General features: G+C 36.3%; 2 long non-coding RNA genes and 1 pseudogene across 2 annotated transcripts in view; 2 read left to right on the forward strand and 1 right to left on the reverse strand.

The window, feature by feature from the left end:
* LOC112207776 (uncharacterized) overlaps window positions 1-7027 on the forward strand; it is a 30591-nt gene extending 23564 nt beyond the window's left edge. The window contains exon 4 of the long non-coding RNA XR_008540034.2: window positions 6784-7027. This is a non-coding gene — a long non-coding RNA (uncharacterized LOC112207776). The remainder of the gene's footprint in view (window positions 1-6783) is intronic.
* Window positions 1448-2811, reverse strand: LOC129137458 (actin-related protein 3B-like; annotated as a pseudogene).
* Window positions 7028-10196: 3169 nt separating the features above from the next.
* On the forward strand, window positions 10197-24556 carry LOC112207560 (uncharacterized). The gene is made up of 4 exons (XR_008540036.1): window positions 10197-10361; window positions 12843-12985; window positions 14101-14228; window positions 24311-24556. It is a non-coding gene; the product is annotated as an uncharacterized LOC112207560 (long non-coding RNA).
* Window positions 24557-27666: the final 3110 nt, after the last annotated feature.

Genomic DNA, 27666 nt, shown 5'->3' on the forward strand with positions numbered 1-27666 from the left:
CCCTTCTATTCATAAGTTGATGAGATTTTTTTTAATGTATGATTGTTGAATTCTGTCAAATGCTTTTCTGCATCTATTGAGGTGATCATATGGTTTTGTCCTTTATTGTTAATATAGTTTATTACATTGATTTTCGGATGTTAAGTCAACCTCACATTCCTGAGATAAACTTCATTTGATTATGGTATAAAATCCTTTTCATATGTTGCTCAATTACATTTGCTAATATTTGGTTAAGAATTTTTATGTCTAGGTTCACAAGGGATATTGGTATATAGCTGTGTTTGCTTGTAATGTCTTTGTCTTGTTTTGATATCAGGGTAATATTGATATCAAATGAAATAAAGTTAGTTGGGAAGTTTCCTTCATCCTCTATTTGCTGAATAAAGTTTTTGTAACATCGGTATTATTTCCTCCCTTAGTAGTTTGATAGAATTCACCAGTGAAGTATATTTTTTCTCTATAGGAAGATTTGAAATTACTGATGCAATTTCTTTACTTGATATTGGTATTTGTTTTTTTTTTTCTTTTTCCTTGAGTCAGTTTTGGTAATTTGTGTCTTTCTAGGAATTGTTCTATTTTATCTAAGTTGTCAAATTTTTTGCCTTAAAGTTATTATGCTATTTTCTTAACATCCTTTTAAGGGTAGGGTCTGTGGTGATATTTCTCTTTGATTCTTGATTTGGGGATTAGTGTCTTTCTTTTTTCTTGGTCAATTTAACTAAATATTATTTATCTTCTTGACTTTCTGAAATAAGCAATTTTGGGTTTCTTTGGTTGTTTTTAATGTTATCCTGTTCTGTATTTCTCATTTTCCACTGTGACATTTTTATTTCATACATCCTACTTACTTTCGGCTTGGTTTACTCATCTTTTTCTAGAGTCTTAAGATGGAAGTTTTAATTATCAATTTTAGATTATTTTTTCTTTCTGTTTTTAAAGCTATACATTTTCCTCTATACTCTGCTTTAATTGCATCCTGTAAATATTGCTATGTTTTTGGTTTTTTGTATTTTAAGTTTATAACATTTTATTTATTAAAATAGGCTGGGGGAAAAGGATTTATACCACTGCATTCTTTCCTGGGGGAGAACTATTTTGGGCCATTTTTGAAATTTTTTTTCCTCTTAACAATTTTCAGAGTCACATTTGAATTCCTTCAGAATGGTATTTGTCAACAAAAAAGTTCAAGTGAAAAGGAGGAGGGAAACTGGGGAAGCATGAAGAAAGGGAGTGAGAGAAGAAGGAGTGGGCGTACAACAGTCAACACATAAAGAAATGGCTTTTACTGAAATGACTCTGCCCTGTGCCTCATGCACTAGGTGATGCAAGCATGCTGCTCAGACATCAACACCAAATGTCATTTAGAAATGGTAGTCTTCTCTGGGTTCTGAAGGACACTTGTTCCCCAACATGACACTATTAAATGATGCTTTCAAGGCAGACACTAAGACATTACTCCAAAGAGAAGGCTCTGGTGGCAGATGCTGGGGCCATATTTATAGTCCTTCTTGGTGTGACAGACCTGAAATAACTCCAGAGTTGAGGCTAGCATTAAGCTTCCAAACCATAAGGCATAGTGCTGCATGTGACGGATTACCACCCGAACCTCTGTAAGCTTAGGTTTGATTATCCTGCCACTGAGCTCCTTACTGAGTTTTAATCTGGCATGTACCACTCTTCAAATCTCTCTGTAGTTGAGATTCATATCCCTGAATATGGCCAAACCCCTTGAAAGAACAACATTCTTATACAGTGGACAATGCACATCAATGGGACAGTTTTGTATTCATCAACAATATTCAAGATGGATTCCATAAAGTCCGGGTTGGCAAACTCTGGGTAAAAAAATATTTCAGGTTGCAGGAGCCTTTTGTAACCAACGTCTATTATGAACTTCTCCTGGTTGATCACATTGATACCTGTGTACTGTTTGATCCACTTCCAGGGATCCACATCATACTTAGCAAATTCCTTGACTATATCAGGGCAAATGTAACAGTATTTCTCCTTAATGGCTTTTGTGGTCTCCAGTGACTGCTCAAGAGGGATTCCTACCTCCCTCTCCCTTAGTAGTCGTTGAATGAAATACACAGTATCACCTACAATCAGGATGTGATTGATGCATCTCTCAATTACATAACCTTCTACAACTGGGAGAACGAGGGTGACTCCATCTCCTTTGTCAATGACTGTACTCATTAACATATATTCACCCACTTGTTGAGATGTCCAAGATACTTCCAAGGCTAGTACCTCCTGAACTGCAATGTAGAATCCTGGTACATTAAATAGTTCAAACATAATTTCTGCAAAAATGCTCTGTATTTTCTAGTGTATTCAGTGGAAGTTCTGTCATTAAAAAATAATGATCCTCAGATTCTGCTCAAAGATATTTAAAAACCACTTGCTCCATGAACCTTTCCACAATATCCCAGTCTTCAGTGATTCCATGTCATATTGACCACTTTGTAGCATACATAGATTTATCAATGGCTTCATCCTGTATGAAAAAGTCAAGGTCATCAACTCCCCTCAACATTCTCCCTTGGGCTTTGTCAACTACCTTTGCTGACTCTCTGATAGAAATGCATGAAAGAATAGTAAACTATGGCTCAGTGTTGCCTGCATAGCCAAGCTCAGAATATCTACTGAGGTGATCACAGGGCTGAGACCCAGAGCAGTGGGTACAACTCAATCTCCAGGTGTGGGCTGGATGTCAGGGGCTCAGAGCAAGGAGCCAGGGTGGGCACTGAGTGGCTCTTACCTGATGCCACAGTCTGCCACACAGGAAGGCAGGAACCCCGCCATGCTTGGAATACACAACACTTAGCCCCACTGGCCACCCTGGAGCACCCTGCCACCATCCACTTGGCAACCCACTCACCCCATACATCCTGTCTCCTGTGTGTTTCCACTTTTATTCATTTTAAGATATATTGTAGATGGGTGCAGCAAACCACATGGCACGTGTATACCTATGTAACAAACCTGCACGTTCTGCACATGTATCCCAGAACTTAAAGTATGATAAATTTTAAAAAAGGAATATTTTAAAGGATCAACCTACTATTTGACAGTCATGGAAATAGTGAATGGGAATTAAAGGTAAAAAAATAAGCAAAGGAAGGGAGGAGGAAAGGGAAAAAGAAAGGAAAGAAAAGGAAAAGGGAAATACAAGAAAAGGAGACAAATAAATAAATAAATAAACAAATAAGTGACTGAAAGTCTGAGAGTTGGCAAATACTATTCAGACAACACCGACAAAATAGGCCTCTTGCTAAAAACAGCAGAATGCACAAAGTACAGGAGCATCCTGTCTGTCCTGAGAGGCTGGGGAGGTTTAGGAAAAGAGGCTGGGGAGATTTGAGACAGGTCTGAAGTATGTAGTCAGTTTTTGCTTAGTGGAAAAAGTAATCATGGGTGATTCAGAAAAAGGAAGATACTTAAATAATAATTGTTTTGTACCTTTTTTTAGTCTTCTATTACTTTCATAAAATTATCTTTGCATCAAAAATTATTAACACTTTCAGGACTCCTTGTATGCAAAACTCTTTGAATTGCATTTCTTAATTTGTGATCACACTGGTAATTTATCTAGCACAATGAACTGAATGTGTGTCTTTATGTTTAAAGGGAAAAATAAAATTCAAAACAGCATATTTGATATAATTTATGATTCGATAATAGAGAAATATAAAATTTAATATAATTTTTAGAAAGTAAAGCTTAGGCCAGTCACGATGGCTCCTGCCTGTAATCCCAGCACTTTGGGAGGTTGAGGCGGGTGGATCACCTGAGGTCAGGAGTTCAAGACCAGCCTGACCAACATGGAGAAACCCTGTCTCTACTAAAAATACCAAATTAGCCGGTACTAACGATTCATGAGAAATCTGCCCCCATGATCCATTCACCTCCCAGCAGGACCTATCTCCAACTTTGGGGATTACAATTCAACATGACATTTGGGCAGGGACACATATCCAAACTATATCAACAGAGTTTCATTGTGTTGCTCGGGCTAGTCTCAAACTCCTAGCCTCAAGCAATACTTCTATCTCAGCCTCCCAAGTACCTTTGGGGATTATAATATTCAATCATCTGCACTTTTTACAATCTACTTTGGTTTAATAATTTTTACTTAATTCCAGTGTTATATAGCAACTTTGATCAATGTATCTCTTATATGCTATGAACTCAGCAGTATTGTTATAGTTATTGCCTATAATAATCAGATGATTTTTTTAAAAAAGAGATGAAATCAGAATACACACACACACACACACACACACACACACATACAATCTTTTATACTTACAAATTTATTTACCATTTCCCGTGCCATTTATTCCTTATAGGTTCAAGTTGCTATCTGGTGTCATATCCTTTTATCTTAAAAGCATTTTCTTTAGTGTTTCTTTAGCAAGGATAAGTTTATTTTTATTTATCTGGAAATGTCTTTATTTCAGCTCCATTTTTGAAGGATCATTTAAATGGATACAGAATTTTTAATTGACAGTTATTTTTCCCTCCACTTTTGAAATGTCGCTTCATAAGGCCTCCATTTTTTTCAGATAAAAATGCCAGTATTGATAATATTATTGTTCCCCTGTATGTGATAAGTCATCCCTTGCTACTTTCATGATTTTCTTATTATCCTTGGTTTTCACCAATTTGACAAGGATGGCTCTAGGTGTGAATCTCTTTGTGTTTATCCTACTTGAGATTTGTTGGACTTCTTATATCTGAAGATTAATGTTTTTCATAGCATTTTTGAAGTTTTCAGACATTATGTTTTCAAATATTTTTCTGTCCTCTTATCTCTCTCTTCTCCTGGAATTCCCATTATGCATATGGTAGTGCTCTTGATGGTATCCCATAAGTTTCTGAGGATCTGTTTATTATCCTTCATTCTTTTTTCTTTTGGTTCTTCAGATTGATTAACCTCTATTGTTCTATCTTCAAGTTCACTGATACTTTCTTTCACAAGGTCAAATATGCTATTGAACCTCGCTAGTGATTTTTTCACTTTAACTGTTGTACTTTTCAATTCTAGATTCTATTTTTAAACATATTCTGTCTCCTTATTCATATTCTCTATTAGACAGCACATTATCATATTTTAAATTTGAACATATTTATAATATATACTTTGAAAACTTTCTTTCTAAATCCAATATCTGAATTGAGACAGTTTCTATTCACTGCTTTTTTTCCAGAGTATGAGCCATATTTTCCTGTTTCCTTACATGTCTGATAATTTTTAATTGAAAACTAAACACTTTAATTACACATTATAGCAAATCTGGATTTGGTTTTTATTTGTTATTGTCTTTGTTGTTGTTATGTTTTGGTAACTGGCCTATACTTGTGCTGTGTAATCCTTCTGCCCAGTGGTTTTCAGCATTGATGTCTTTTATATTGTGTTGTTGTTGTTATTGTTGTTTTAGCCTGTCTTTCTAGGGATTTCCTTTGTGTCTGTTGCATAGCTTGATTTTTGAGAGACATTGTATTAAAGCTAGTAAGGCTTCCACTCTCTGCCAAATAATCTGTGGGTGGGTGGGTGAATGCATTCAAAGTTGCAATTAATACTCAAGTCTTACTTCATTTTTACTTTTTGTCATACTATCTTGAGTCTTTCCTGCACTTCCATACTTTTCCAATCGGCAATATGTGTGGAGAACTTTTCTCAAACTTTTTATGATTCTCTCCTTTCCAGGATTTCTCTCTCTCTCTTTTTTTTTTAGTAATACTCAGATTTTTAATTTTTTATAGTGAATGGATACAAAGCAAAATTAGCAAAGGAAAAAGTTGTATGTGGTAAAGTCTGGAGGATACCAGGCACGAGCTTCCTGGAATCATCTCCTGTGGAGTTACAAGGATGTGTTTCTCTTTCCCAGCATGAAATTTTGACAGCACATGTGCAATGTCATCTACCAGGACCAGAGTCTCATTAGAGACTCAGTTCTCAGGATTTTACGGAGGTTACTCTCCTTCACATGTACCAGAATTCCAGACTCTCAGAGGAAAAGCAGCTGTTCAGAGTAAACCACATTGTTTGTATAAACAGTTTAGGCACAGTGAGCCACTCTTCTCAGTGAGAGAATTGGAACTTGGAACTGGAAAACTCTAGCCTAGCATGTGGGTCTTTCTTTTCTTTCTTTCTTTCTTTCTTTCTTTCTTTCTTTCTTTCTTTCTTTCTTTCTTTCTTTCTTTTTCTTTCTTTCTCTCTTTCTCTCTCTTTCTTTCTTCCTCTTTCTTTCTTTCTTTGTTTCTCTCTCTTTCTTTCTTTCTTTCTTTCTTTCTTTCTTTCTTTCTTTCTTCTTTCTTTCTTTTACTTTGAGTTCCAAGATACATGTGCAGAACATTCAGGTTTGTTACACAGGTATACATGTGCCATGGTGGTTTGCTGCACCTATTGACCCTCAGGATCTCTCATTTAAATTTTTGTCTTGTCTTCCACTTCCCCAGTTGAAACTGCAACCTCAGACTAGCAAATCTGCAATTCTCTCTGTTCATTCCCAAACCACTCTGCTATATTTAACTGGCAAAACCATTGATTTCTTCCCTCTGCTCCATACCAAATCCACCCGTGCCCCCAGCCCTAACAGGAAAGCTGCTGGGTTTTACATCCAGCTTCAAACTGGTAAAACTACAGTTTTTCCCAACTGAGCTTGGGGGTGAGAAGAGAGATGGGAGTGTATTAGTCCGTTTTCATTCTGCTAATAAAGACATACCCAAGACTGGGAAGAAAAAGAGGTTTAATTGGACTTATATTTCCAGGTGGCTGAGGAGACCTCAGAATCATGGCAGGAGGTGAAAGGCACTTCTTACATGGTGGCGGCAAGAGAAAATGAGGAAGATGCAAAAGCGGAAACCCCTGATAAAGCCATCAGATCTTGTGAGACTTATTCACTACCACGAGAACAGTATGGGGGGGAACCACCCCCATGATTCAATTATCTCCCACGAGGTCCCTCCCACAACACATAGGAATTATGGGCGTACAATTCAAGATGAGATTTGGATGGGGACACAAAGCCAAACTATATCAGGGAGAAACCCCAGTCAAGAAGGGCTCAGACTTTTACCAATCCTACCCAAAACCCTAACACTTTTTTCAAGAATAAATGCTTCTTAAATTTGATAACTGCCTTTGATGAGTTTTCAGGGTCCTGAAATGATTGTTTTTGGTATTTCTGCAATTTTTGGGGGGAGTTTTGGTGTGGAAATAAATTGCCAACCTTTTCATGTCACCTCCCAACCTTATCTTTATATCCTCTGATTAACAATTTTCATTAGTAATGTGTTACACAACAAATACTTGTTTAGACTAACCTACATTTTACCAATTTCTTTGCACATTGTCCTGTCTTTTTTGGTTCTATGTCATATTTTCTAAAGCATATCTTTCAGTAGATTTTTCCCTGGTAAAAAATGGCATATGTTCTTAAATGTATTGGTTTGACAATATCTTTCATTTGTCTTTTGTTCGAGTGACAGTTAACTGGCTACAGAATTCAAGATTGAATGTTTTATTTATCTCTGTACTTTGAAGACTTTATTTAATTATCTTCCATCTTCTATTGTTGCTGATAAGAATTGAGAATCTGCTCTATTGTTTATTCAATTATGATTAATCTCTCTTTCTCTGTCTAGATTATTTAAGATTTTATTTTTGCCTTTGGTAGTCTATAGTTTCTCAACATTTTATCTAAGTATCTATTTTTACTTAATCATGATTAGAACTCATTTGACTTCCTGTGTCCAAATCAATAAAAACCCTAATCAATTCTGTAAAATTTGAAGCCAGTTTTCTTCTCAAATATTATATCTTCTTCATTCTTTCAATGGATGTTTCTGAAACTACCATTAGTTGTGTTTTAGATCTTTTCCATAATCTAAATCTCTCATTTTCCACCTCGTTTTTCTGTGTGTGTGCTATGCTCTTAAATAATTTCCTCATATCTACTACTTTGCTGTGTTCTCTCTTCAGCTTTGTCTAGATTGCTATTTGGGTACTTAGTGGGTTTTTTTCAGTTGAGTAAATTTTAAAGTTTTTTCTAGATGTTCTATTTAATTATTTTACAATACTTTCAAGTAATTTCTTCTTCTCATGTCTCCAATTTTTAAAAATTGTCTCTAGTCCCTTTGAAAATACATATTTTATAGTGTCTATCTAGTGGTTCTATTAGCTGAGGATTTTAGACATCTAATCCCATTCTTTATTGTTATCTGTTAACTTTTGCTCATGGGATATTTCTTCTTATTTTAAGTTCAGATTCACTTGGCTTTACCTTTGAGACTTTATGCAGTCTGGGATCAGGAGTGTCTATTAGAGATTTTTTGAATTAGCATCTACTAAGTGTTCTAGGGATACTTCAATGCAGGGACACTTTTATGGTAGGTTTAGAACTTTGGGATCCCTAACCTGTGCACGTAATGTAATTTGAGCCCTACGCATAAGTTGGATGAGTCCGGTTTTACATATGAATTCTCAAAAAAGACTTTGCCACCCAGAGACCAGCTAAGACAAACTGCCTTGTCTTCTCAATTTGTCAGTAGGATGACATTTTCTGGTCCGTGTTTTTTATTTTTGTTTTTTGTTTTGTTTTGTTTTCTTGAGATGGAGTTTTGCTCTTGTTACCCAGGCTGGAGTGAAGTGGCGCCATCTCAGCTCCCTGCAATGTCCGCCTCCTGGGTTCAAGCAACTCTCCTACCTCAGCCTCCCAAGTAGCTGGGATTACAGGCATGCACCAACAGGCCAGGCTAATTGTCTGTATTTTTAATAGAGATGGCGTTTCACCGTGTTGGTCAGGCTCATCTTGAATTCCTGACCTCAGGTGATCCACCCACCTCGGCCTCCCAAAGTCCCGGGATTACAGGCGCGAGCCATCATGCTCAGCCTGGTCCATTATTTTAGTAAGAGTTTAGCCCTCCAAGGCTTCCAGTTTTGCAGGACGACAATAATCAGAGGGGAGGAGGAAAAAAACTTTGTTCTAACTTTCTGCCTGGAGTGAGTCAAAATCCTCCTCTTCTACCCTGGCAAATTCTATACAGCCAGAAAGGGGTCATAGCTAAAAAATTCATGTAAGCTGTTTTAAGAATATTAAAAGCATTAGCAATTATGATTCATAGCAAATAAAGGTAGCCATTTAATTAGCAAATGGAAATTTACCATGTTATTGTCTGTCCTTTACAGAAACCTGTGGATTCCTCAGTGAGTAGCACCTAGTTGTCAGAAACAAGATGTCTAGTAACTTATATCTACTCATCTTAATCTACCTCTACCTCCTACACATAATCTAAGATACTTTATATTTATTCCCACAAAATCTAGGTTCATTTCTTCCAGCCATTTCCTCCTATAATACATTTATGCCAAATATCAGTTGAATTATCCTTTCAATAAAAAGATTTAGCAGGTTCCTGTTAAAAGATTTGGCACCTTGACACTGTGATCTTCAATAAGGTTGTGAATTCTTATCACAGCCAATCATCCTCTTATTTTCCATCCTGATGAAAAAGCTATTTTAAAATATAAAATGAAGTAAATCTCATCATATTGCCATGATGTTTTTAACTATCATATATTATAAGTTAGCATTTTCAAGAGTTCACATATAGGTTTTTTTTTTATTTTTTTAATTTTTTTATTGAGACTGAGTCTCACTCTGTCACCCAGGCTGGAGTGCAGTGGCACAATCTTGGCTCACTGCAACCTCCACCTCCTGGGTTTAAGCAATTCTCCTGACTCAGCCTCCCATGTAGCTGGGATAACAGGCACGCACCACCACGCGTGGCTAATTTTTGTGTTTTTAGTAGAGACGGGATTTCACTGTGTTGGCCAGGTTGGTCTCAAACTCCTGACCTCATGTGATCCAGCCCACCTCAGTCTCCCAAAGTGCTGGGATTAAGGCGTGAGCCACTGCACCTGGCCCACATATAGTTTTTAAATATTTTTAAAGTGAAAACACTTTGTTTAAAACCTACTTCATAAATTGACAGGTTATTTGGAATATATGTTAAGCAGATATCTCTTTCACCAAACTAGTAAGCAATGTTGATCTATACCATGTATCATTTTATAGAACTGGCTATTAGTATATACGATAAAAGAGAATTGATCCTTTGTTTGTATACATCTATGTGTATGTGGATATATAGCTGTACACTTTTTTGTATTTCAGGTGTTACACTGTTTGTGATATGGTGTATGACCTGGTCAATCTTAGGCTCTGAAGCTCTCCCTGGTGGAAATTTATTTGGATTGTTAATTATTTTTTATAGTGCCATTATTGGGGGAAAAATTTTACAACTCATTAGAATACCTTTAGTGCCTCCACTTCCACCTCTTCTTGGTAAGTATATAATTAGCTCTCTTTTCTTTATTATTGACTATATGCAAATTTTGAACATTTTCTTGTTGAGTTAGTCATAATTCAGAAATATTTCAATGTAGTATGTTTTATATAGTTTCTTCATGTGTGTATTTGCTGTGTGTGTGTGTGTGTGTGTATATAGCTCTTTTATAGGGCCATTTATTTCTCTCTCTGTCTACATATATACACACACAAGTTTTATCCAAAATTTATTTTTAAAATAAATTTAATATCCTTAGTACATTATTCCTGTTGCTTTATTGTTTAATAGAATCTTTAAAAATTTTAGATTCATGGAGTACATGTGCAGGTTTGGTACGTGGATATATTGCATAATGGTGAGATTTGGGCTCTAGTGAACCCATCACCAAACAGTGAATACTATACCCTATAGGAAATTTTTCAACCTTAACCCTCCAACCCTCTCTCCTTTTGGACTCCCCAGTGTCTATTATTTCCATCTTTATGTCCATATGTACCCATTGTTTAGCTACCACATATAAGTGAGAACATGTGGTATTTGAGTTTTCTGTTTCTGAGTTATTTCACTTAGGATAATGGTGTTCAGCTCTATCCATGTTGCTACAAAGGACATGATGCCATTCTTTTTTATGACTGCATAGTATTCCATGGTGTATATGTAACACATTTTCTTTATTTAGTCATTTAAGTTGATTCCATGTCTTTTTATTGTGAATAGTGCCACAATGAACATATGTGTGTATATGTCTTTATGGAAGAATGATTCACATGTTGAACCATCCTTGTATTTCTGGAGTAAAACCCACTTAACTATATTATCTTTTTGATGTACTATTGAATTCATTTTGCTAGTTGAGAATTTTTGCATCTATGTTCATCAGGGATATTGACCAGTAGTGTGTGTGTGTGTGTGTGTGTGTATGGCTTTGCCTGATTTGGGTATAATTGTGATACTAGATTCATAGAATGTGTTAGGGAGGGAGTCCCTCCTTGATTTTTTTGGATTAAGTTTCAGTCACCTTTGACCCTGAACTAGTATTCTAGTGGATTGTACAATGACCCTGAACTAGTGGATTGTACAATGAATAAATGAATGAATATAAATTATTGCAAAATAAAATTTTGTTAAGTATATGATAACCATACAAATGCAAGACAATAAACAATGTGATGTGAAAACTCTCAGCCAGCCTACCATATTTGTGTTTGTTTTTGAACTGTATAGTGGGAGGAGGTGCTCCTTACAATTTTCACTTTGTAAACATTTATTCTTTGATTGTAACCATCACTGCAATAACCACCATCACTCATGGATTCATCAAAAATTAAGTAAAGAATTATCTTATTTATTTTATAAAACTTTGTAAAATGTATGTAGAGCTCACATTTATTTCATTAATACTAGAAGTGTTTTGGATCTTTATTGAGAAGTTTGATGATGTTTTGTGACCAGAAATATGCTGTAGGAAATTGACTCTTGTTTATATCATTTAGCCTATGCTAAAATTGGTTTTATTATATACCATTTTACTCAAAGTTGCCATTTCCAATCACCTATCGACGATGTTAAGTGAGAACTTACTGTATTCAAATATATCTAAATATTCAGTACAGTGGGCCAGGCATGGTGGCTCATGCCCATAATCCCAGCACTTTGGGAGGCCAAGGCAGGAGGATCACCTGAGCCCAGGAGTTCAAAACCAGCCTGGGCAACATAGCAGACCTTGTCTTTACAAAATATTAAAAATTTTTCTGGGTCTCAGCTACTCAGGAGGCTAAGGCAAGAGGATCACTTGAGCTCAGGAGGTTAAGCCTACAGTGAGCCATGTTTGCATCACTGCACTCACCTTGGGCAACAGAATGAGACCCTGTCCCCAAAAATAAATATATATTCAGTACACTGTCAGTAGAGATAATCTCTACATCTTATCTCTGCTGTCCCTTCTGTATCCACAGTTTTCTTACAGCACCTTCTAAGTATTTATTGAATCATTTTCCTCCGCTCCAAACTTTCTCTTTTGCTCTAGCTTAGGCTATTTGTTTCCAACTTTTGCGTGGACTGTGACAGAGCCTTCAATTTGGTCTCTGTCTCCAGTTTTATCCCTAACTAATTCACCAAGACCCTCATATAAAAATCGCAAGACTCATTATATTACTTCCTGCCTAAAACCTTCCCATGGTGCCTTACTTTGCCAAAGGGGGGGGAGACCTTTCTATGATCTGGCCCACCAAGCTCATTCTCCTCCCTCCTTTCCTTGCCCTGTATGTTCCAGCAACACTAAATTACTTGTTGAACCCCATTTAGGTGTATTGTTTCTTATTGCCATTCCTTTATTCATGCTGCCTTCTCTACTTGCTTGTAACCTGCCCTTTACCAAAATAATGAGAGACATAGTGCATTAGAAAATAAAGTAAACATTTCTGTTTTCTTTCTCAGAAAAATGAACTGTCATGTATGTTTATTTTCTTTCTTTTAAGGGATGTTACTGGCTGGATTTACAGTTAGGAATGTTCCATTCATCAGTGAACATGTCCATGTTCCTAACGCATGGTCTTCAATTTTAAGAAGCATTGCCCTTAACATTATTCTAATACAAGCTGGGCTTGGACTCGATCCACAGGTAGATTTACAATTACAAATCGAGTAAGGTTATTTCAAATATTAGAGGATGGTGAGAAAGAAAAAGAAGCAAAAATTTTATTTACCTGTTCCAAGTGGAGTCTGTAAACACATCTAAGATAAAGAAAAAAAGGCCGGGCATGATGGCTCATGCCTGTAATCTACAAAAATTAGCCGTGCATGGTGGCATTTACCTGGTAATCCCAGCTACTCGGGAGGCTGAGGCAAGAGAATCGCTTGAACCTGAGTGACAGAGGTTGCAGTGAGCTGAGATAGTGCCACTGCAATCCAGCCTGGGGGACAGAGTGAGACTCCGTCTCATAAAACAAAACAAAACAAAACAAACAAACGTTTTATAAGAAAAACCTTATACAATTCTTTTTCTTTTTTTAGGGAGATTAAGGATTTCAGTAATTTTTTATGACGTTTTCTCTACAGGATTATGTTCCTGATTATCTTTGCATTATTGTAAAATCTAATCTTTTAAAGCATTTCTTAAAATATTACATTCTAGGGATCATAAATCCCATCTATAAGAAGATGACTATTCATGAATATGACAGCCACTCAAATAAATGTGGCAAATGTGGTTTAATAGAAATAGCTCAAGAGCATAAATAATTATAGCCAATGAGATTATATTCTCCAGCAGAAACTATGAACCAAGGAGAAAATTGAAAAGTTCTCCCTTTTAAAATGAATTATGCAGTTTTTAAGTTATTTTCTTTGGCATGTTAGTATTGTATTTATACTTATTAAGTTAATCAAAGAGTTCATATCAAAAAGTTAATGGGAAAACACTACTAGGACACTATTATTATACTATGTATTAGGAAAGTTCAGGAAGGTAGCATTAGCTATTTAATCACAGTAAAATTGATATTTTAATAATTAAAATACAATAATATTTTATAAAAGATGAAATTGTTTATAATCCAACCTATGATGACATATAAAATATAATAGAGTTCAAAGTCCAGTGGGACAATCTGTTGAAATGAGATTTTGTTTAGTGAAAGCTTCTTATGAAAAAAGACTTTATAGTCCAACATTTGTTAAAATAATTTTCTTGTTGGCCATTGTAAATGCATCAAATGTGACTGTTTTGTGTTTCAGGCTTTGAGACATTTGAAGGTGGTTTGTTTCAGATTGGCTGTAGGTCCATGCCTCATGGAGGCAAGTGCTGCTGCTGTTTTTTCCCACTTCATTATGAAATTTCCCTGGCAATGGGCAATTCTATTAGGGTAATTTCTTTCTCATTTTTTCTTATGAAAATATTCAATTAAGGATGCTTGTTTAAAACTGTTAAAACATTCAGAATATTGTATAGAAAATCTCTATTAAAATTCATTTCACAGTGTTAAAATCCTTGGAAAGCAGTTGATTAAAAGCAGAGAATGTCCCAAATTGCACGAAATTTTTTTTAACAAACATTCATAGCCCCTAAATGTTTATCATAAAGAAAATTCACGTGATCAATTTATTCCTTTTCATCTGTATTATAACGTATCTGTATGTTTTAGTCTATCTAATGGCCTCTTCCTCATAGCTATATGTAAATACAGTTGCACATTTCATATATATGTGTGTGTGTATATATATATATTTGAGAAACATTTTATGTAGACATAGGTGTATAAATATAAACTCTCCCATTTTAAAGAAAGCAAGCAAACAAAAACTCTTGCCGTATATCCAATGCCCCATCCATCTTTATCTACCATCCATTTATCTTATGTTTGAATTCCTCAAAATAAGTCTATAACTACTGTCTCTAGATCCTAACTCCTTTTCATTTCTTAATTCATCAACTTTTGTCTCTGCTTATCCATTCCAATGACACTCATAGCAAAGTTCATCCATTACATAGTTACTACAAAATCCAGTGAATTTTTAAATTAATGTTTATGATTAAATACTCAAATGCACTTTTATTTTAAAAATTAGAACTTTATAAATAAAGGAGGAATGACCTTAAACTATGCCTTCAAATCATAATGCCCATAACTCTACCCAAAGTGACAACTCTTAGGAGTTTTTTTCTTCTCCAATTTTTATTTTGGCTCAAGGGGTACATGAGCAGGCTTGTTATATGGCTAAATTGCATGTCACAGGGGTTTGGTATGCAGATTATTTTGTCACCCAGGTTGTAAGTATAATACCCAATAGGTAGTTTTTCTATTCTCCCCCTCCTTCCACCCTCCACCCTCAAATTCACCTAGTGATGATTGTTCCCTTCTTTCTGTCCATGTGTACTCAGTGTTTAGCTCCCACTTATAAGTGAGAATATGGGATATTTGGTTTCCTGTTCCTGTGTTAATTCACTTTGCATAATGGCCTCAACTCCATCCATGTTGCTCCAAAGGACATGATCTCATTCTTTCTTATGGCTGTGTATTATTCTATTGTGTATATGTGCCACATTTTCTTTATCTAGTTCACCATTGATGGGCATTTAGGTTGATCTCATGTCTTTTTTATTTTTTTCATTAGTTTTTAAGGAACAGGTGGTGTTTGTTTACATGGAAAATATTTGTAGTGGTAATTTCTGAGATTTTGGTGCGCCCATCACCAGAGCAGTGTACACTGCACCCAAGGTGTAGTCTTTTATCCCTCACCCTCCTCCTACTCTTCCCCCTAAGTCCCCAAAGTCCATTGTATCATTCTTATGCTTTTGCATCCTCATAGCATAACTCCCACTTATAAGTCAGAACATACGATGTTTAGTTTTTTCATTCCTGAATTACTTCACTTAGAATAATGGTGTCTGACTCCTTCCAGGCTGCTGTGAATGCCATTATTTCATTCCTTTTTATAGCTGAGTAGTATTCCGTCCATGGTCTGTGTGTGTATATATATACACACATATACATATATACACACATATATATGTGTATATGCACATATATACACATATATGTGTGTATATACATACATATATATACACCACATTTTCTCTATGCATTCATTGATTGATGGGCATTTGAGCTAGTTCCATATCTTTCACAATTGCAAATTGTGCTGCAAAAAACGTGTGTGCAAGTGTTTTTTTCATATAATGACTTCTTTTCCTCTGGGTAGATACCCAGTAGTGGGATTGCTAGATCAAATGGTAGATCTACTTTTAATTATTTAAGAAATCTTCATACTCTTTTCCATAGTGGTTGTACTAGTTTACATTCCCCCCAGCAGTGTAAAAGTGTTCCCTTTTTACCACACCCATGGCAACATCAATTTTTTTTAAATTTTTTGATTATGGCTCTTCTTGGAGGAGTGAGATGGTATCGCATTTTGGTTTTGTTTGCATTTCCCTGATAATTAGTGATATTGAGGATTTTTTCATGTTTCTTGGCCATTTATATCTTCTTTTGGGAAGTGTCTATTCATGTCCTTAGCACACTTTTTGATAGGATAATTTGTTTTTTTCTTGCTGATTTGAGTTCCTTATAGATTTTGGATATTAGTACTTTGTTGGATGCATAGTTTGTAAAGATTTTCTCCCACTCTATAGGTTGTCTTTTTACTCTGCTGATTATTTCTTTTGCTGTGTAGAAGCTTCTTAGTTTAATTAAGTCCCATCTATTTATCTTTGTTTTTGTTGCCTTTGCTTTTGGGTTCTTGGTCATGAAGTCTTTGCCTAAGCAAATGTCTAGAAGGGTATTTCCAATGTTACCTTCTAGAATTTTTATAGTTTCAGGTGTTAGATTTAAGTCTTTGATACATCTTGAGTTGATTTTTGTATAAGGTGAGAGATGAGGATGCAGTTTCATTCTTCTACATATGGCTTGCCAATTATCCCAGCACCATTTGTTGAATATGGTGTCCTTTCCCAACTTTATGTTTTTGTTTCCTTTGTTAAAGATCAGTTGGCTTAAGTATTTGGCTTTATTTCTCGGTTCTCTATTCAGTTCCATTAGTCTATGTGCCTATTTTTATACCAGTATTATGCTGCTTTGGTGACTATAGCCTTATAATATAGCTTGAAGTCAAGCAATGTGATGCATCCACATTTGTTCTTTTTGCTTAGTCTTGCTTTCATTATGCAGACTATTTTTGGCTTCCACATGAATTTTAGGATTGCTTTTTCTAGCTCGGGGAAGAATGATGATGTAGATTGCTTTTGGCAGTATGGTCATTTTCACAATATTGATTCTACCTATCCATGAGCATGTGATGTGTTTTTATTTGTTTGTGTCATCTATGATTTCTTTCTGCAGTGCTTTGTAGTTTTCACTGTAGAGGTCTTTCACCTCCTTGGTTAGGTATATTCCTAAGTTGGTTTGCTTGGGGTTTTTTTCTTTGGTTTTGTTTGTTTGTTTTGTTTTTTTTGTAGCTGTTTTAAAAGGGGTTGAGATCTTGATTTAATTCTCAGCTCAGTCACCGTCGGTGTATACCAGTGCTACTGATTTGTGTACATTGATGTTGTATCCTGAAACGTTACTGAACTCATTTATCAGATCTAGGAGCTTTTTGGATGAGTCTTTAGGGTTTTCTCATTATATGATCATATCATCAGGAACAGCAACACTTTGACTTCCTCTTTACTGATTTAGATGCCCTTTATTTCTTTGTCTTGTCTGATTGCTCTGGCTAGGACTTCCAGTACTATGTTGAATAGAAGTGGTGAAAGTGGGCATCCTTGTCTTGTTCCAGTTCTCAGGGGAATGCTTTCAACTTTTCCCCATTCAGTATAATGTTGGCTGTGGGTTTTTCTTTCTTTCTCTTTCTGTATTTTTTTTTTTTTGAGATGGAGTCTTGCTCTGTTGCCCAGGCTAGAGTGCAATGGCCCAATCTCAGCTCACTGCAACCTCTGCCTCCCAGGTTCAAGCAATTCTCATGCCTCAGCCTTCCAAAGACCTGGGAGTAGCTCCCCAAACTTGCCAGCATCTATTACTTTTTGACTTTTTAATAATAGGCATTCTGCCTTCTGTGAGGTTGTATCTCATTGCACTTTTGTTTTGTATTTCTCCAATGATTAGTGATGTTGAATATTTTTTCGTATACTTGTTGACTACGTGTTTGTCTTCTTTTGAGAAGTGTCTTGTCCTGTCCTTTGCGCATTTAATGGGGTTGTTAGATTTTTGCTTGTTGATTTTTCTAAGTTCTTTTTGGATTCTGGATATTAGACTTTTGTCGAATGCATGGTTTGCAAATATTTTCTCCCATTGCATAGGTTGTTTGTTGATGATTTCTTTTGCTGTGCAGAAGCCCTTTAGTTTAATTAGGTCCCATTTGTCAATTTTTGTTTTTGTTGTAATTGCTTTTGGCATCTTTGTCATAAAGTGTTTTCCAGAATTGAAATTTCCTAGGATATGTCCAGAATGGCCTGTATCCAGAATGGTATTTCTTAGGCTATCTTCCAGGGTTTTTATAGTTTTGGGTTTTACACTTAAGTCTTTAATCTACCTTGAGTTGATTTTTGTAAACGGTGAAACGTATGGAGTCCAGTTTCAATTTTCTGCATACGGCTAGCCAGTTATCCCAGCACAATTTCCAAGTAGGGATTCCCTTCCCCATTGCTTGTTTTTGTCAAGTTTGTTGAAGAGTAGATGGCTATAGGTGTGTGGCTTTATTTCTGCGTTCTGTAACCTGTTCCACTGGTCTATGTCTGTTTTTGAGTTCCTTATAGATTCTGGATATTAGTACTTTGCTGGATGCATAGTTTGTAAAGATTTTCTCCCACTGTATAGGTTGTCTTTTTACTCTGCTGATTATTTATTTTGCTGAGCATAACCATGCTGTTTTGCTTACTGTAGCATTGTAGTACCATTCGAAGTCAGGTAGTGTGACGCTTTTGACTTTGTTCTTTTTGCTTAGGATTGCTTTGGCTATTTGTGCTTTTTTTTTTTTTGGCTCCAAATGAATTTTAGAATGCTTTTTTTTAATCCTGTGAAAAATGTCATTGGTGATATGATAAGAATAGCATTGACTCTGTAAATAGCCTTAGACAGTATGGCCATTTTAACAATATTGCTTCTTCCTATCTGTGATCATGGAATGTTTTCCTTTTGTTTCTGTTGTCTCTGATTCTTTGAGCACTCGTTTGTAATTTTCATTTTAGAGATTTTTCAGCTCCCTGCTTAGCTGTATTCCAAGGTATTTTGTAGTTTTTTTGTGGCTACTGTGAATGGGATTGCATTCTTGATTTGGCTGTCAGCTTGGATGTTGTTGGTGTATAGAAAAGCTACAGATTTTTGTACATTGATTTTTGTATCCTGAAACTTTGCTGAAGTCATTTGTCAGATCTGGGAGCTCTTGAGAGGCTACTATGGGGTTTTCTTGGTATAAAAGTGTTTCACCTATGAAGAGGCATAGTTTGACTTCCATTCTTCCTATTTAGATGTCTGTGTTTCTTTCTCTTGCCTAATTGCACTGGCTAGGACATCCAGCACTATGTTGAATAGGAGTAGTGAGAGTGGGCATCCTTGTCTTGTTCCGGTTCTCAAAGGGAATATTCCAGCTTTTTCCCATTCAGTATGAAGTTGGCTGTGGGTTTGTCATAAATGGCTTCAATTATTTTGAGGTATGCTCCTTCAGTAACTCATTTGTTGAGGGTTTATATCAAGAAGGGATGTTTTTATTTTTGGTTCTATTTTATGATGAATCACATTGATTGGTTTGTATATCTTGAACCAAACTTGCATCCCAGCAATAAAGCTTACTTGATCATAGTGGACTAGCTTTTTGATATGCTGCTGGATTCAGTTGGCTTGTATTTTGTTGAGGATTTTTGCATCTATGATCATCAGTGATAACTGTCCTGAAGTTTTCTTTTTTGTTGTGTCTCTGCCAGGTTTTCATATCTGAATGATGCTGACCTCATAAAATGAGTTAGGGAGGGATCCTTCCTCCTCATTTTTTCAGAATAATTTCAGTAGCATTGGTACCAGCTCTTCTTTACACTTCTGGTAGAATTTGTCTGTGAATCTGTTGGGTCCTGGGCTTGCTTTTTTTTTTTTTTTTTTTTTTGGCTCAGAGACTTTTTATTACTCATTCAGTTTCAGAACTCATTTTTGGTTTGTTTAGGATTTCAGTTTCTTCCTAGTTCAATCTTGGGAGGTTGTATGTTTCCAGAAATTTACCCATTTCTTGTAGGTGTTCCACTTTGTTTGCATAAACATGTTCATCTTAGTCTCTGAGAGTTTTTTGTATTTCTGTGTGGTTGGCGGTAATGTCCACTTTACCATTTCTGATTGTGTTTTTTGTATCTTCTCTTTTTTTTTCCTTATTGGTCTAGCTAGTGACCTATCAAATTTATTTATTCTTTCGAAGAACCAGCTTTTAGTTTCATTTATCTTTTGTATGGCTTTTCATGACTCAATTTCATTCCATTCTGCTCTGATTTTGGTTATTTATTTTCTTCTGCTAGCTTTGGGTTGGTTTCCTCTTGTTTTTCTGTTTCCTTTAGGTATGATATTAGGTTGTTAATTTAAGATCCTTCTAACTTTTCAATATGGGCATTTAGCACGATAAACTTTTCCCTTAACACTGCTTTGCCTGTGTCTTAGAGAGCCTAAAATATTGTATCTTTGTTTTAATTAGTTTCAAAGAATATATTGGTTTCTGCCTTAATTTCATTGTTTACCCAAAAGTCATTCAGGCACAGGTTGTTTAATTTCCATGTAATTGTATGGTTTTGAGAGTTCTTCTTAGTGTTGACTTCTATTTTTGCTACACTGAGCGGTCCAAGAGTGTGGTTGGCATGATTTCAGGGGCTTCTTTTAATTTATTGAAAATAATTTTAGACTGATAGTGTGATCAATTTTACAATATATGCCATGTACAGATGAGAGGAAGATATATTCTGTTGTTTTTGGGTGGAGTGTTCTGTAGATGGCTGTTAGGTCCACTTAGCCAAATGTTGACTTCAAGTCCTGAATATCTTTGTGCATTTTCTGTCTCTATGATCTGTCTAGTACCATCAGTGAGACGTTGAAGTCTCCCACTATTATTCTGTGGTTATCTAAGTCTCTCTATAGGTCTCTATGAACTTGTTTTACAAATGTGAATGCTCCAGTTTTGAGCACATTTATCTTTCAGACAGTTAAGTCTTCTTGTTGAATTGAACCCTTTATCGTTACGTAGTGCCCTTCTTTGTCTTTTTGATTGTTGTTGGTTTAAAGTCTATTTTGTCTGAATTAGAATAACAATGCTTACCCTTTTTTGTTTTGCATTTGCTTGGTAGATTTTTTTCCATCCTTTTACTTCAAGCCAATGGGTATTGTTGCATATGAGCTGGGTCTCTTGACAACAGATACAGTTGGGCTTTGCTTCTTTATCCAACTTGCCATTCTGTGAGTTTTAAGCAGGGCATTTATACTGTTTACATTCACAGTTAATATTGGTATTTATAGCTTTGGTCCTGCCATTATGTTGTTAGCTGGTTATTATGCAGACTTGATTGTGTAGTTACTTTACAACGTCAATGGTCTATGTACTTAAATGTATTTTTGTGGTGGCCATTAACAGTCTTTCACTTCCACGCTTAGCACTCCCTTAAGGACCTCTTGTAAGGCATGTCTGGTGGTAACAGATTCCGTTAGCATTTGTTTGTCTGAAAAGGATCTTACTTCTCCTTCACATATGAAGTTTAGTTTGGCTGGATATTAAGTTCTTGGTTGAATTTTTTTTTTTTTTTTTGCAACAGTGTCTTGCTCTGTCCCCAGGCTGGAGTGCAGTGGTGCTATCTCGGCTCACTGCAACCTCCACCTCTTGGGTTAAGTGATTCTCTTGCCTCAGCCTCCCGAGTAGCTGGGACTACAGACATGCACCACCATGCCCAGCTAATTTTTGTATTTTTATTAGAGATGAGGTTTCACCATGTTGGCCAGGATGGTCTTGATCTCTTGACCTTGTGTTCTGCCCCCCTCAGCCTCCCAAAGTGCTGGGATTACAGGCATGAGCCACCATACCCGGCCAAGTATTTTTTTTTTTTAAGAATGCTGAAGGCCGGGCGTGGTGGCTCACACCTGTAATCTCAGCACTTTGAGAGGCCGAGGTGGGCAGATCACGAGGTCAGGAATTTGAGACCACCTTGGCCAATATGGTGAAATCCTGTCTCTACTAAAATTACAAAAAATTGCCAGGTGTTGTGGTGTGCACCTGTAGTCCCAGCTACTTGGGAGGCTGAGGGAGAAGAATTGCTTGAACCCGGGAAGTGGAGGTTGCAGTGAGCCGAGATAGCACCAGTGCACTCCAGCCTGGGCAACAGAGTGAGACTCCGTTTCGATAAAAAAAAAAAGAATGCTGAATATAGGCCCCCAATTTCTTTTGGATTGTAGAGTATCTTATAGTTCTTATAGTTCCACTGTTAGCCTGATGGGATTCCCTTTGTATGTGACCTGCCCCTTCACTTTAGCTGCCTTTCATATTTTTTTATTTCATGTTGACCTTGGGGAATCTGATGACTCTCTGTCTTGGGGATGGTCATCTTGTATAGTATCTCACAGGATTCTCTGCATTTCCTGGATTTAAATGGTGACTTCTCTAGCAAGATTTGGGAAATTTTTGTGGGCAGTATCCTCAAATATGTTTTCCAACTTGCTTGTTCTTTCTCCCTTTCTTTGAGTGATGCCTTGAGTCATATGTTTGGTCTCTTTACCTAATCTCAGATTTCTCAGAGGTTTTGTTCATTCTTTTCTGTTGTTTATTTTCATATGACTGAGTTGATTCAAAGAAGTGGTCTTTGAGATCTGGGATTCTTTCCTCAGCTTGGTCCGTTCTACTGTTAGTACTTGTTATTGCATTATGAAATTCTTGAGGTGCATTTTTCAGCTCTATCAGTTTAGTTTGGTTCTTTCTTAAAATGCCTATTTCATCTTTCAGCTCTTATGTCATCTTATTGGATTCCTTAGATTATTTGGATTGGATTTTGACTTTCTTCTGAATCTCAATGATCTTTGTTTCTATCCAGATTCTGAAATCTATGTCTGTCATTTAGTCCTGGTTAACAACCATTGTTGGAGAGTTAGTATGATTGCTTGAAGACAGGAAGACATTCTGGCTTTTTACATTGCCAGAGTTCTTGCACTGGTTCTTTCACATCTGTGTGGGCTAAGGTTCCTTTAATGTTTTGACTCACTGTCCTTTGGATGGAGTTTTTTCCTTTTTTATATTCTTTAATGCCCTTGAGGGTTTGACTGTGGCACAAGGTAGTTTCAGTCAAATGGCTTCATTTCTGGAAGATTTCAGGGGGCAAAGGCTCAGCTCAGCACTCCTGAACTGCATGCTCTAACTTTGCAAGGCTGGTACCATACCCACAGATTTGTTGTCTGGCCCTTCAATGTTAAGCACTAAGGTGTTCCCAGTCCACTGGCAACAACACTCTGATGGGGTGTGCCAGCCAAAGTGCTTCACTGTAGTGATTGTAGCAAGGTCCCCACTCACACATATGTGCCAGCAGCAGCAGCACACAGCAGGTATGCATGTGTTGGCAGGGGTGCAGTGCCGGCAGGAGTGGGATGGGGGTGTTCTGCATACTTGCACGTGCCAGCCGGGGCAATGGTGCTGTGGGGTGCACTCATGTGCCGCTGGAGACAGAGTGGCAGCATCTTCATGAGTTTTATGTTATCATTCTAGAGCTTTAAAAATAATGTTCTGGACTTCTAACAAATGTATTTGTGAACCCAGAGAAAAAAAGAGTATTATTTTGTGCATTTTTATGTAATCATACCCAAGAAAATTTTACTTTACAATTTGTTCTTTTCACTCAACAATAGTCTCGAGGTTTATCCATCTCAAGATGGATACACATGTAGTTTATTCCTTTTAATTGTATAAGATTACATTGTATGTCAACAGCAGATTTTATTTACAATGTTATAACAAAAATAGCATTTTATTTGTCTGATTTTACATAAATATAAGTTTGTCTAGAATAGTTACCTGGGTTACATGCATTTTTAGTTTGATATATACAGCCAAAATCCTTTCGGTATGGCCACTTTAATTTGCCCTAATACCAGTAGCTTATGAGCATACCTGTTGTTCTTGAAAATCCTTGCAAATCCTTGATATTATTAAATTTTATAATGTTTTCCAGTCTGATGATTGAAAAAATGGCATATTTTTGTTATTTTAATTTGCATTTCTGTGATTATTCACAAGCTTGAATATCTTTTATATATGTGTTGTCCTTCAGCTTTTCCTTATCTGTAACTAGCCTGTTCATATCTTTGTCCATTTTTTTGTTGAGTTGGTCTTCTTTATTAATTATATCTGTTATATGCATTTGTAAATTATATGTACTGCAAATATCAGTAGATATTTAATTTTGTTTGTGATGATTTTTTTCACTCTAAGAAGTGTATTTTGTTATTTTCAACAGACAGAATTGCCAATACACAACACCGTTCACTTGACTTTGAAAATGAAAAAGAGAAAAAGGGGGAGAAAGAGCAGAATTGCTTTTGAAGTAGTACTTTATTATAGTACTTTTGAAGTTGCTTTTGAAGTACTACTTTAATATAATTGAATGTATCAAAATCTCTTTTTATGTCTAATGCCTTTGTATGTATCAAAATCTCTTTTTATGTCTAATGCCTTTGTATGTATCATTCAAAAGGTCCTTTTTACCTCATGGTCACAAATATATTATTCTACATCTTTTTTTTGTTGTTGTTCAGAGTCTTGCTGTCACCCAGGCTGTAGTGCAGTGGCATGATCTCAGCTCACTGCAACCTCCACCTCCCAGGTTCAAGTGATTCTCCTGCCTCAACCTCCCAAGTAGCTGGGACTACAGGCATGCACGACTGCACCCAGCTATTGGTTTTGCCATGTTGGCCAGGCTGGTCTCAGATTCCTGATCTGTCCGCCTCAGCCTCCCAAAGTGCTGGGATTACAGGTGTGAGCCATCACGCCTAGCCCACTACATTTTCTTATTACTACTTTTCCTTTTGAGCTTTTAACATTTATTATGTGTAAGGATCTATCTATATTCCTTTCCACATAAATAGTTATCTCAACACCATTTGTGAAAGATTTCTTTCTTTCTCCCACTGATTTAAAATACCAATTTATGATGTAACAAATCCCATAGATTTGTTTCCACACTTTGTATTCTCTTTCCTTCCAATTTATTTTGTCTATTTATATGTCACTATTTTTCAGTTTTAACTATTTCACCTTTACAAAAACAATGTCTGGTTTTCTTAAGTTTACTTGATCTTTCATTCTAAGATCTTATTCTTCCAAATGAATTTTATAATCAGCTTGTCAAGCTCAGTAAAAGTCCCTGCAAAGATTTTGATTGGTGTATCTCTGATTAATTCATTTGGGGGAGAGATTACATCTTTATATTATTGAGGCTTTGGCTGGGCATGGTGGCTCACACCTATAATCCCAGCACTTTGGGAGGCCAAGGCAGGCATATCACTTGAGGTCAGGAGTTCAAGACCAGCCTGGCCAAAATGGTGAAACACTGTATCTACTAAAAACACAAAAACTAGCCAGGCGTGGTGTTGGGCAATGGTAAAATTGGGGCTTTTTAGTTCACACTTGTGAAATGTCTCTCTAAGTATTCAGGTATTATCTTAATTATTATATTATTATACTCACAATTTTTATAAAAGTACAGACTGTCTTCACAGTTTTGTTCTTAGATACTTTGTGTTTTTAATTGATGTTGTGGATTAAATTCTCTTTGATCACTTATTCCTGGGGAAGCCAGCTGCCATGTCCTGAGGCAGCCCTGTGGGGAAAACCCCATTGGAAAAAGCTGAAGCCTACAATGGCTACATGAGTAAACTTGGAAGCAGATCTTCTCCACCCCACCCTACCTCATGGGAAATCTTAAGTCAAGGCATACAGCTAAGCCATGCCCAGATTCCTGACCCACAGAAGCATAAGACAATAAATATTTGTTGTTTTAAGCTGCTATGTTTGGGGATGACTTGTTAAGCAAAATGAGAAAAATAATACAACAGGTGATTACAATGTGCAGCAGAGTTCAGGAACCACTGAACTAGACCAGTATGTGGTCTTAGAGAAGTCTAGTCTCTTCTTGAGCCCACAGGGAAATCTGTAGCATAAACTGTGCCATAGAGTTGTACAGCCGGAAGCAAATCTCACATCAGTCCGTCATTGGCAGATGCTGTCTGGAGGGAAAGTAGAGGGGTGCACAACCTCTCTAGTATTCCCAGGTAGGTGCTTGTCAGCAGGACAAGGGTTCTAGAAACCTGCAGATATTAGCAGCCAACAAGAAGCACTGGGAGATGTGTTCATTGACCTGGTAAATGGATTCTGGCAGGAGCATCAAAAGCATTTTTACACAGGATATACTTCACACTTTATAAAGTAAATGTAGAAGAGATGAGGTGAAATTCTGGATAAGATATGCCAATAGAAGGTATTCTGAGCAGGAGCCTCCCCATTCCTCATGGGTGTCATCAACCACTCCAGAAATGTTCTCATTTGCCTTTGTAACGTAGGTGGCCACACTTGTTTTTTTGGGCAGACAACTCTGTTCCTTCCTTCCTTCCTTACTTATTTACTCAAGAGGTAGGAAATGTGTGGAAGGTAGATTTGTCTGACCATTCTTACAGTGCTACTCCAAATAATCAACTATTTGGTTTCCCCAGAGGTCTCTCCTGCTCCCAGTACCTGTCATTTCAGGGCTTGGACCACTTTTAGAAGCACATGTATCTTTTGAGGCAATCTTATTTACACACATTTTGGTTTATGGTTTCCTTTTTTCAATGCTAAATTGTCTGTCTCTTATCTTTCTGGCATATACTTAGTTTCTTGTCCATTGATGATTCTCCTTTTGCTTTCTAGTTAGGTTATGAATTTTTCTATGACCTTTACATCTTCACTTCAAAGGATTTAGGAATAGAGGGAGAGGCTGCAACCTGTGCTCAGCCCAACATTTTAAACCACGTCTGTATAAAATTTTAGCCAGCACTAAACAATGCATGAAAAGTTTTATCACCATTAAATTGCATTCACTCAAATTTGAAATCCTTCTAAACAATGTTTGTTATACATTTATTATAAACTACTTGTACTTATAAAACACTACTTGATTAAAAAGATGCTTTTAAATTAATTTTCATTCTTTCTTTCAGTTTTGTTCTAGGTGCTGTCTCTCTTGCTGTTGTTGTCCTTTACACGATGGTGTTGCAAGAAAATGGATATGGTGTTGAGGAAGACATTCCAACCTTACTAATGGCTGCTAGCACTATGGATGACATTCTGGCTATCACTGGATTCAATACATGCTTGAGCATAGTCTTCTCCTCGGGTAAACAAGAAAATATAACAACCACCAGATCATTCATGACCTTTTTTGTTAGTTCTTTAAACAGGGTTTCTGGCTTTGCTTCTTCATTTATTAACCAAGACTGTTCAATTTAACATCTTTTTAATCTCCATAGAAAGCTCATTCCAGACCAAGGAAGATATTTCAGTGGCTTAAGATACCACTACTTAACACACATGATCTCACTTTAATAATCATGTGACAATTAATTTGATTAACCATATTATTACTATTTATCTGTTTATGTTGCTTTTGAATTTTATCAGTTCTCACTAGAAAAAATTAAGCAGCAGTATTATTTGTACTACTAATATTTTAATAGGCATTTTTGAAATGTGCCTTTTTGGCCATCTTAATAAACAAATGGTTGCTCTATTATAAGATGACATAAACATACAGAGCTGGGACAGCCATATGCCTTTTTG

This window comes from Pan troglodytes, chromosome 18 (assembly GCF_028858775.2).
Source record: "Pan troglodytes isolate AG18354 chromosome 18, NHGRI_mPanTro3-v2.0_pri, whole genome shotgun sequence".
NCBI classification, from domain to species: Eukaryota; Metazoa; Chordata; class Mammalia; order Primates; family Hominidae; genus Pan; species Pan troglodytes.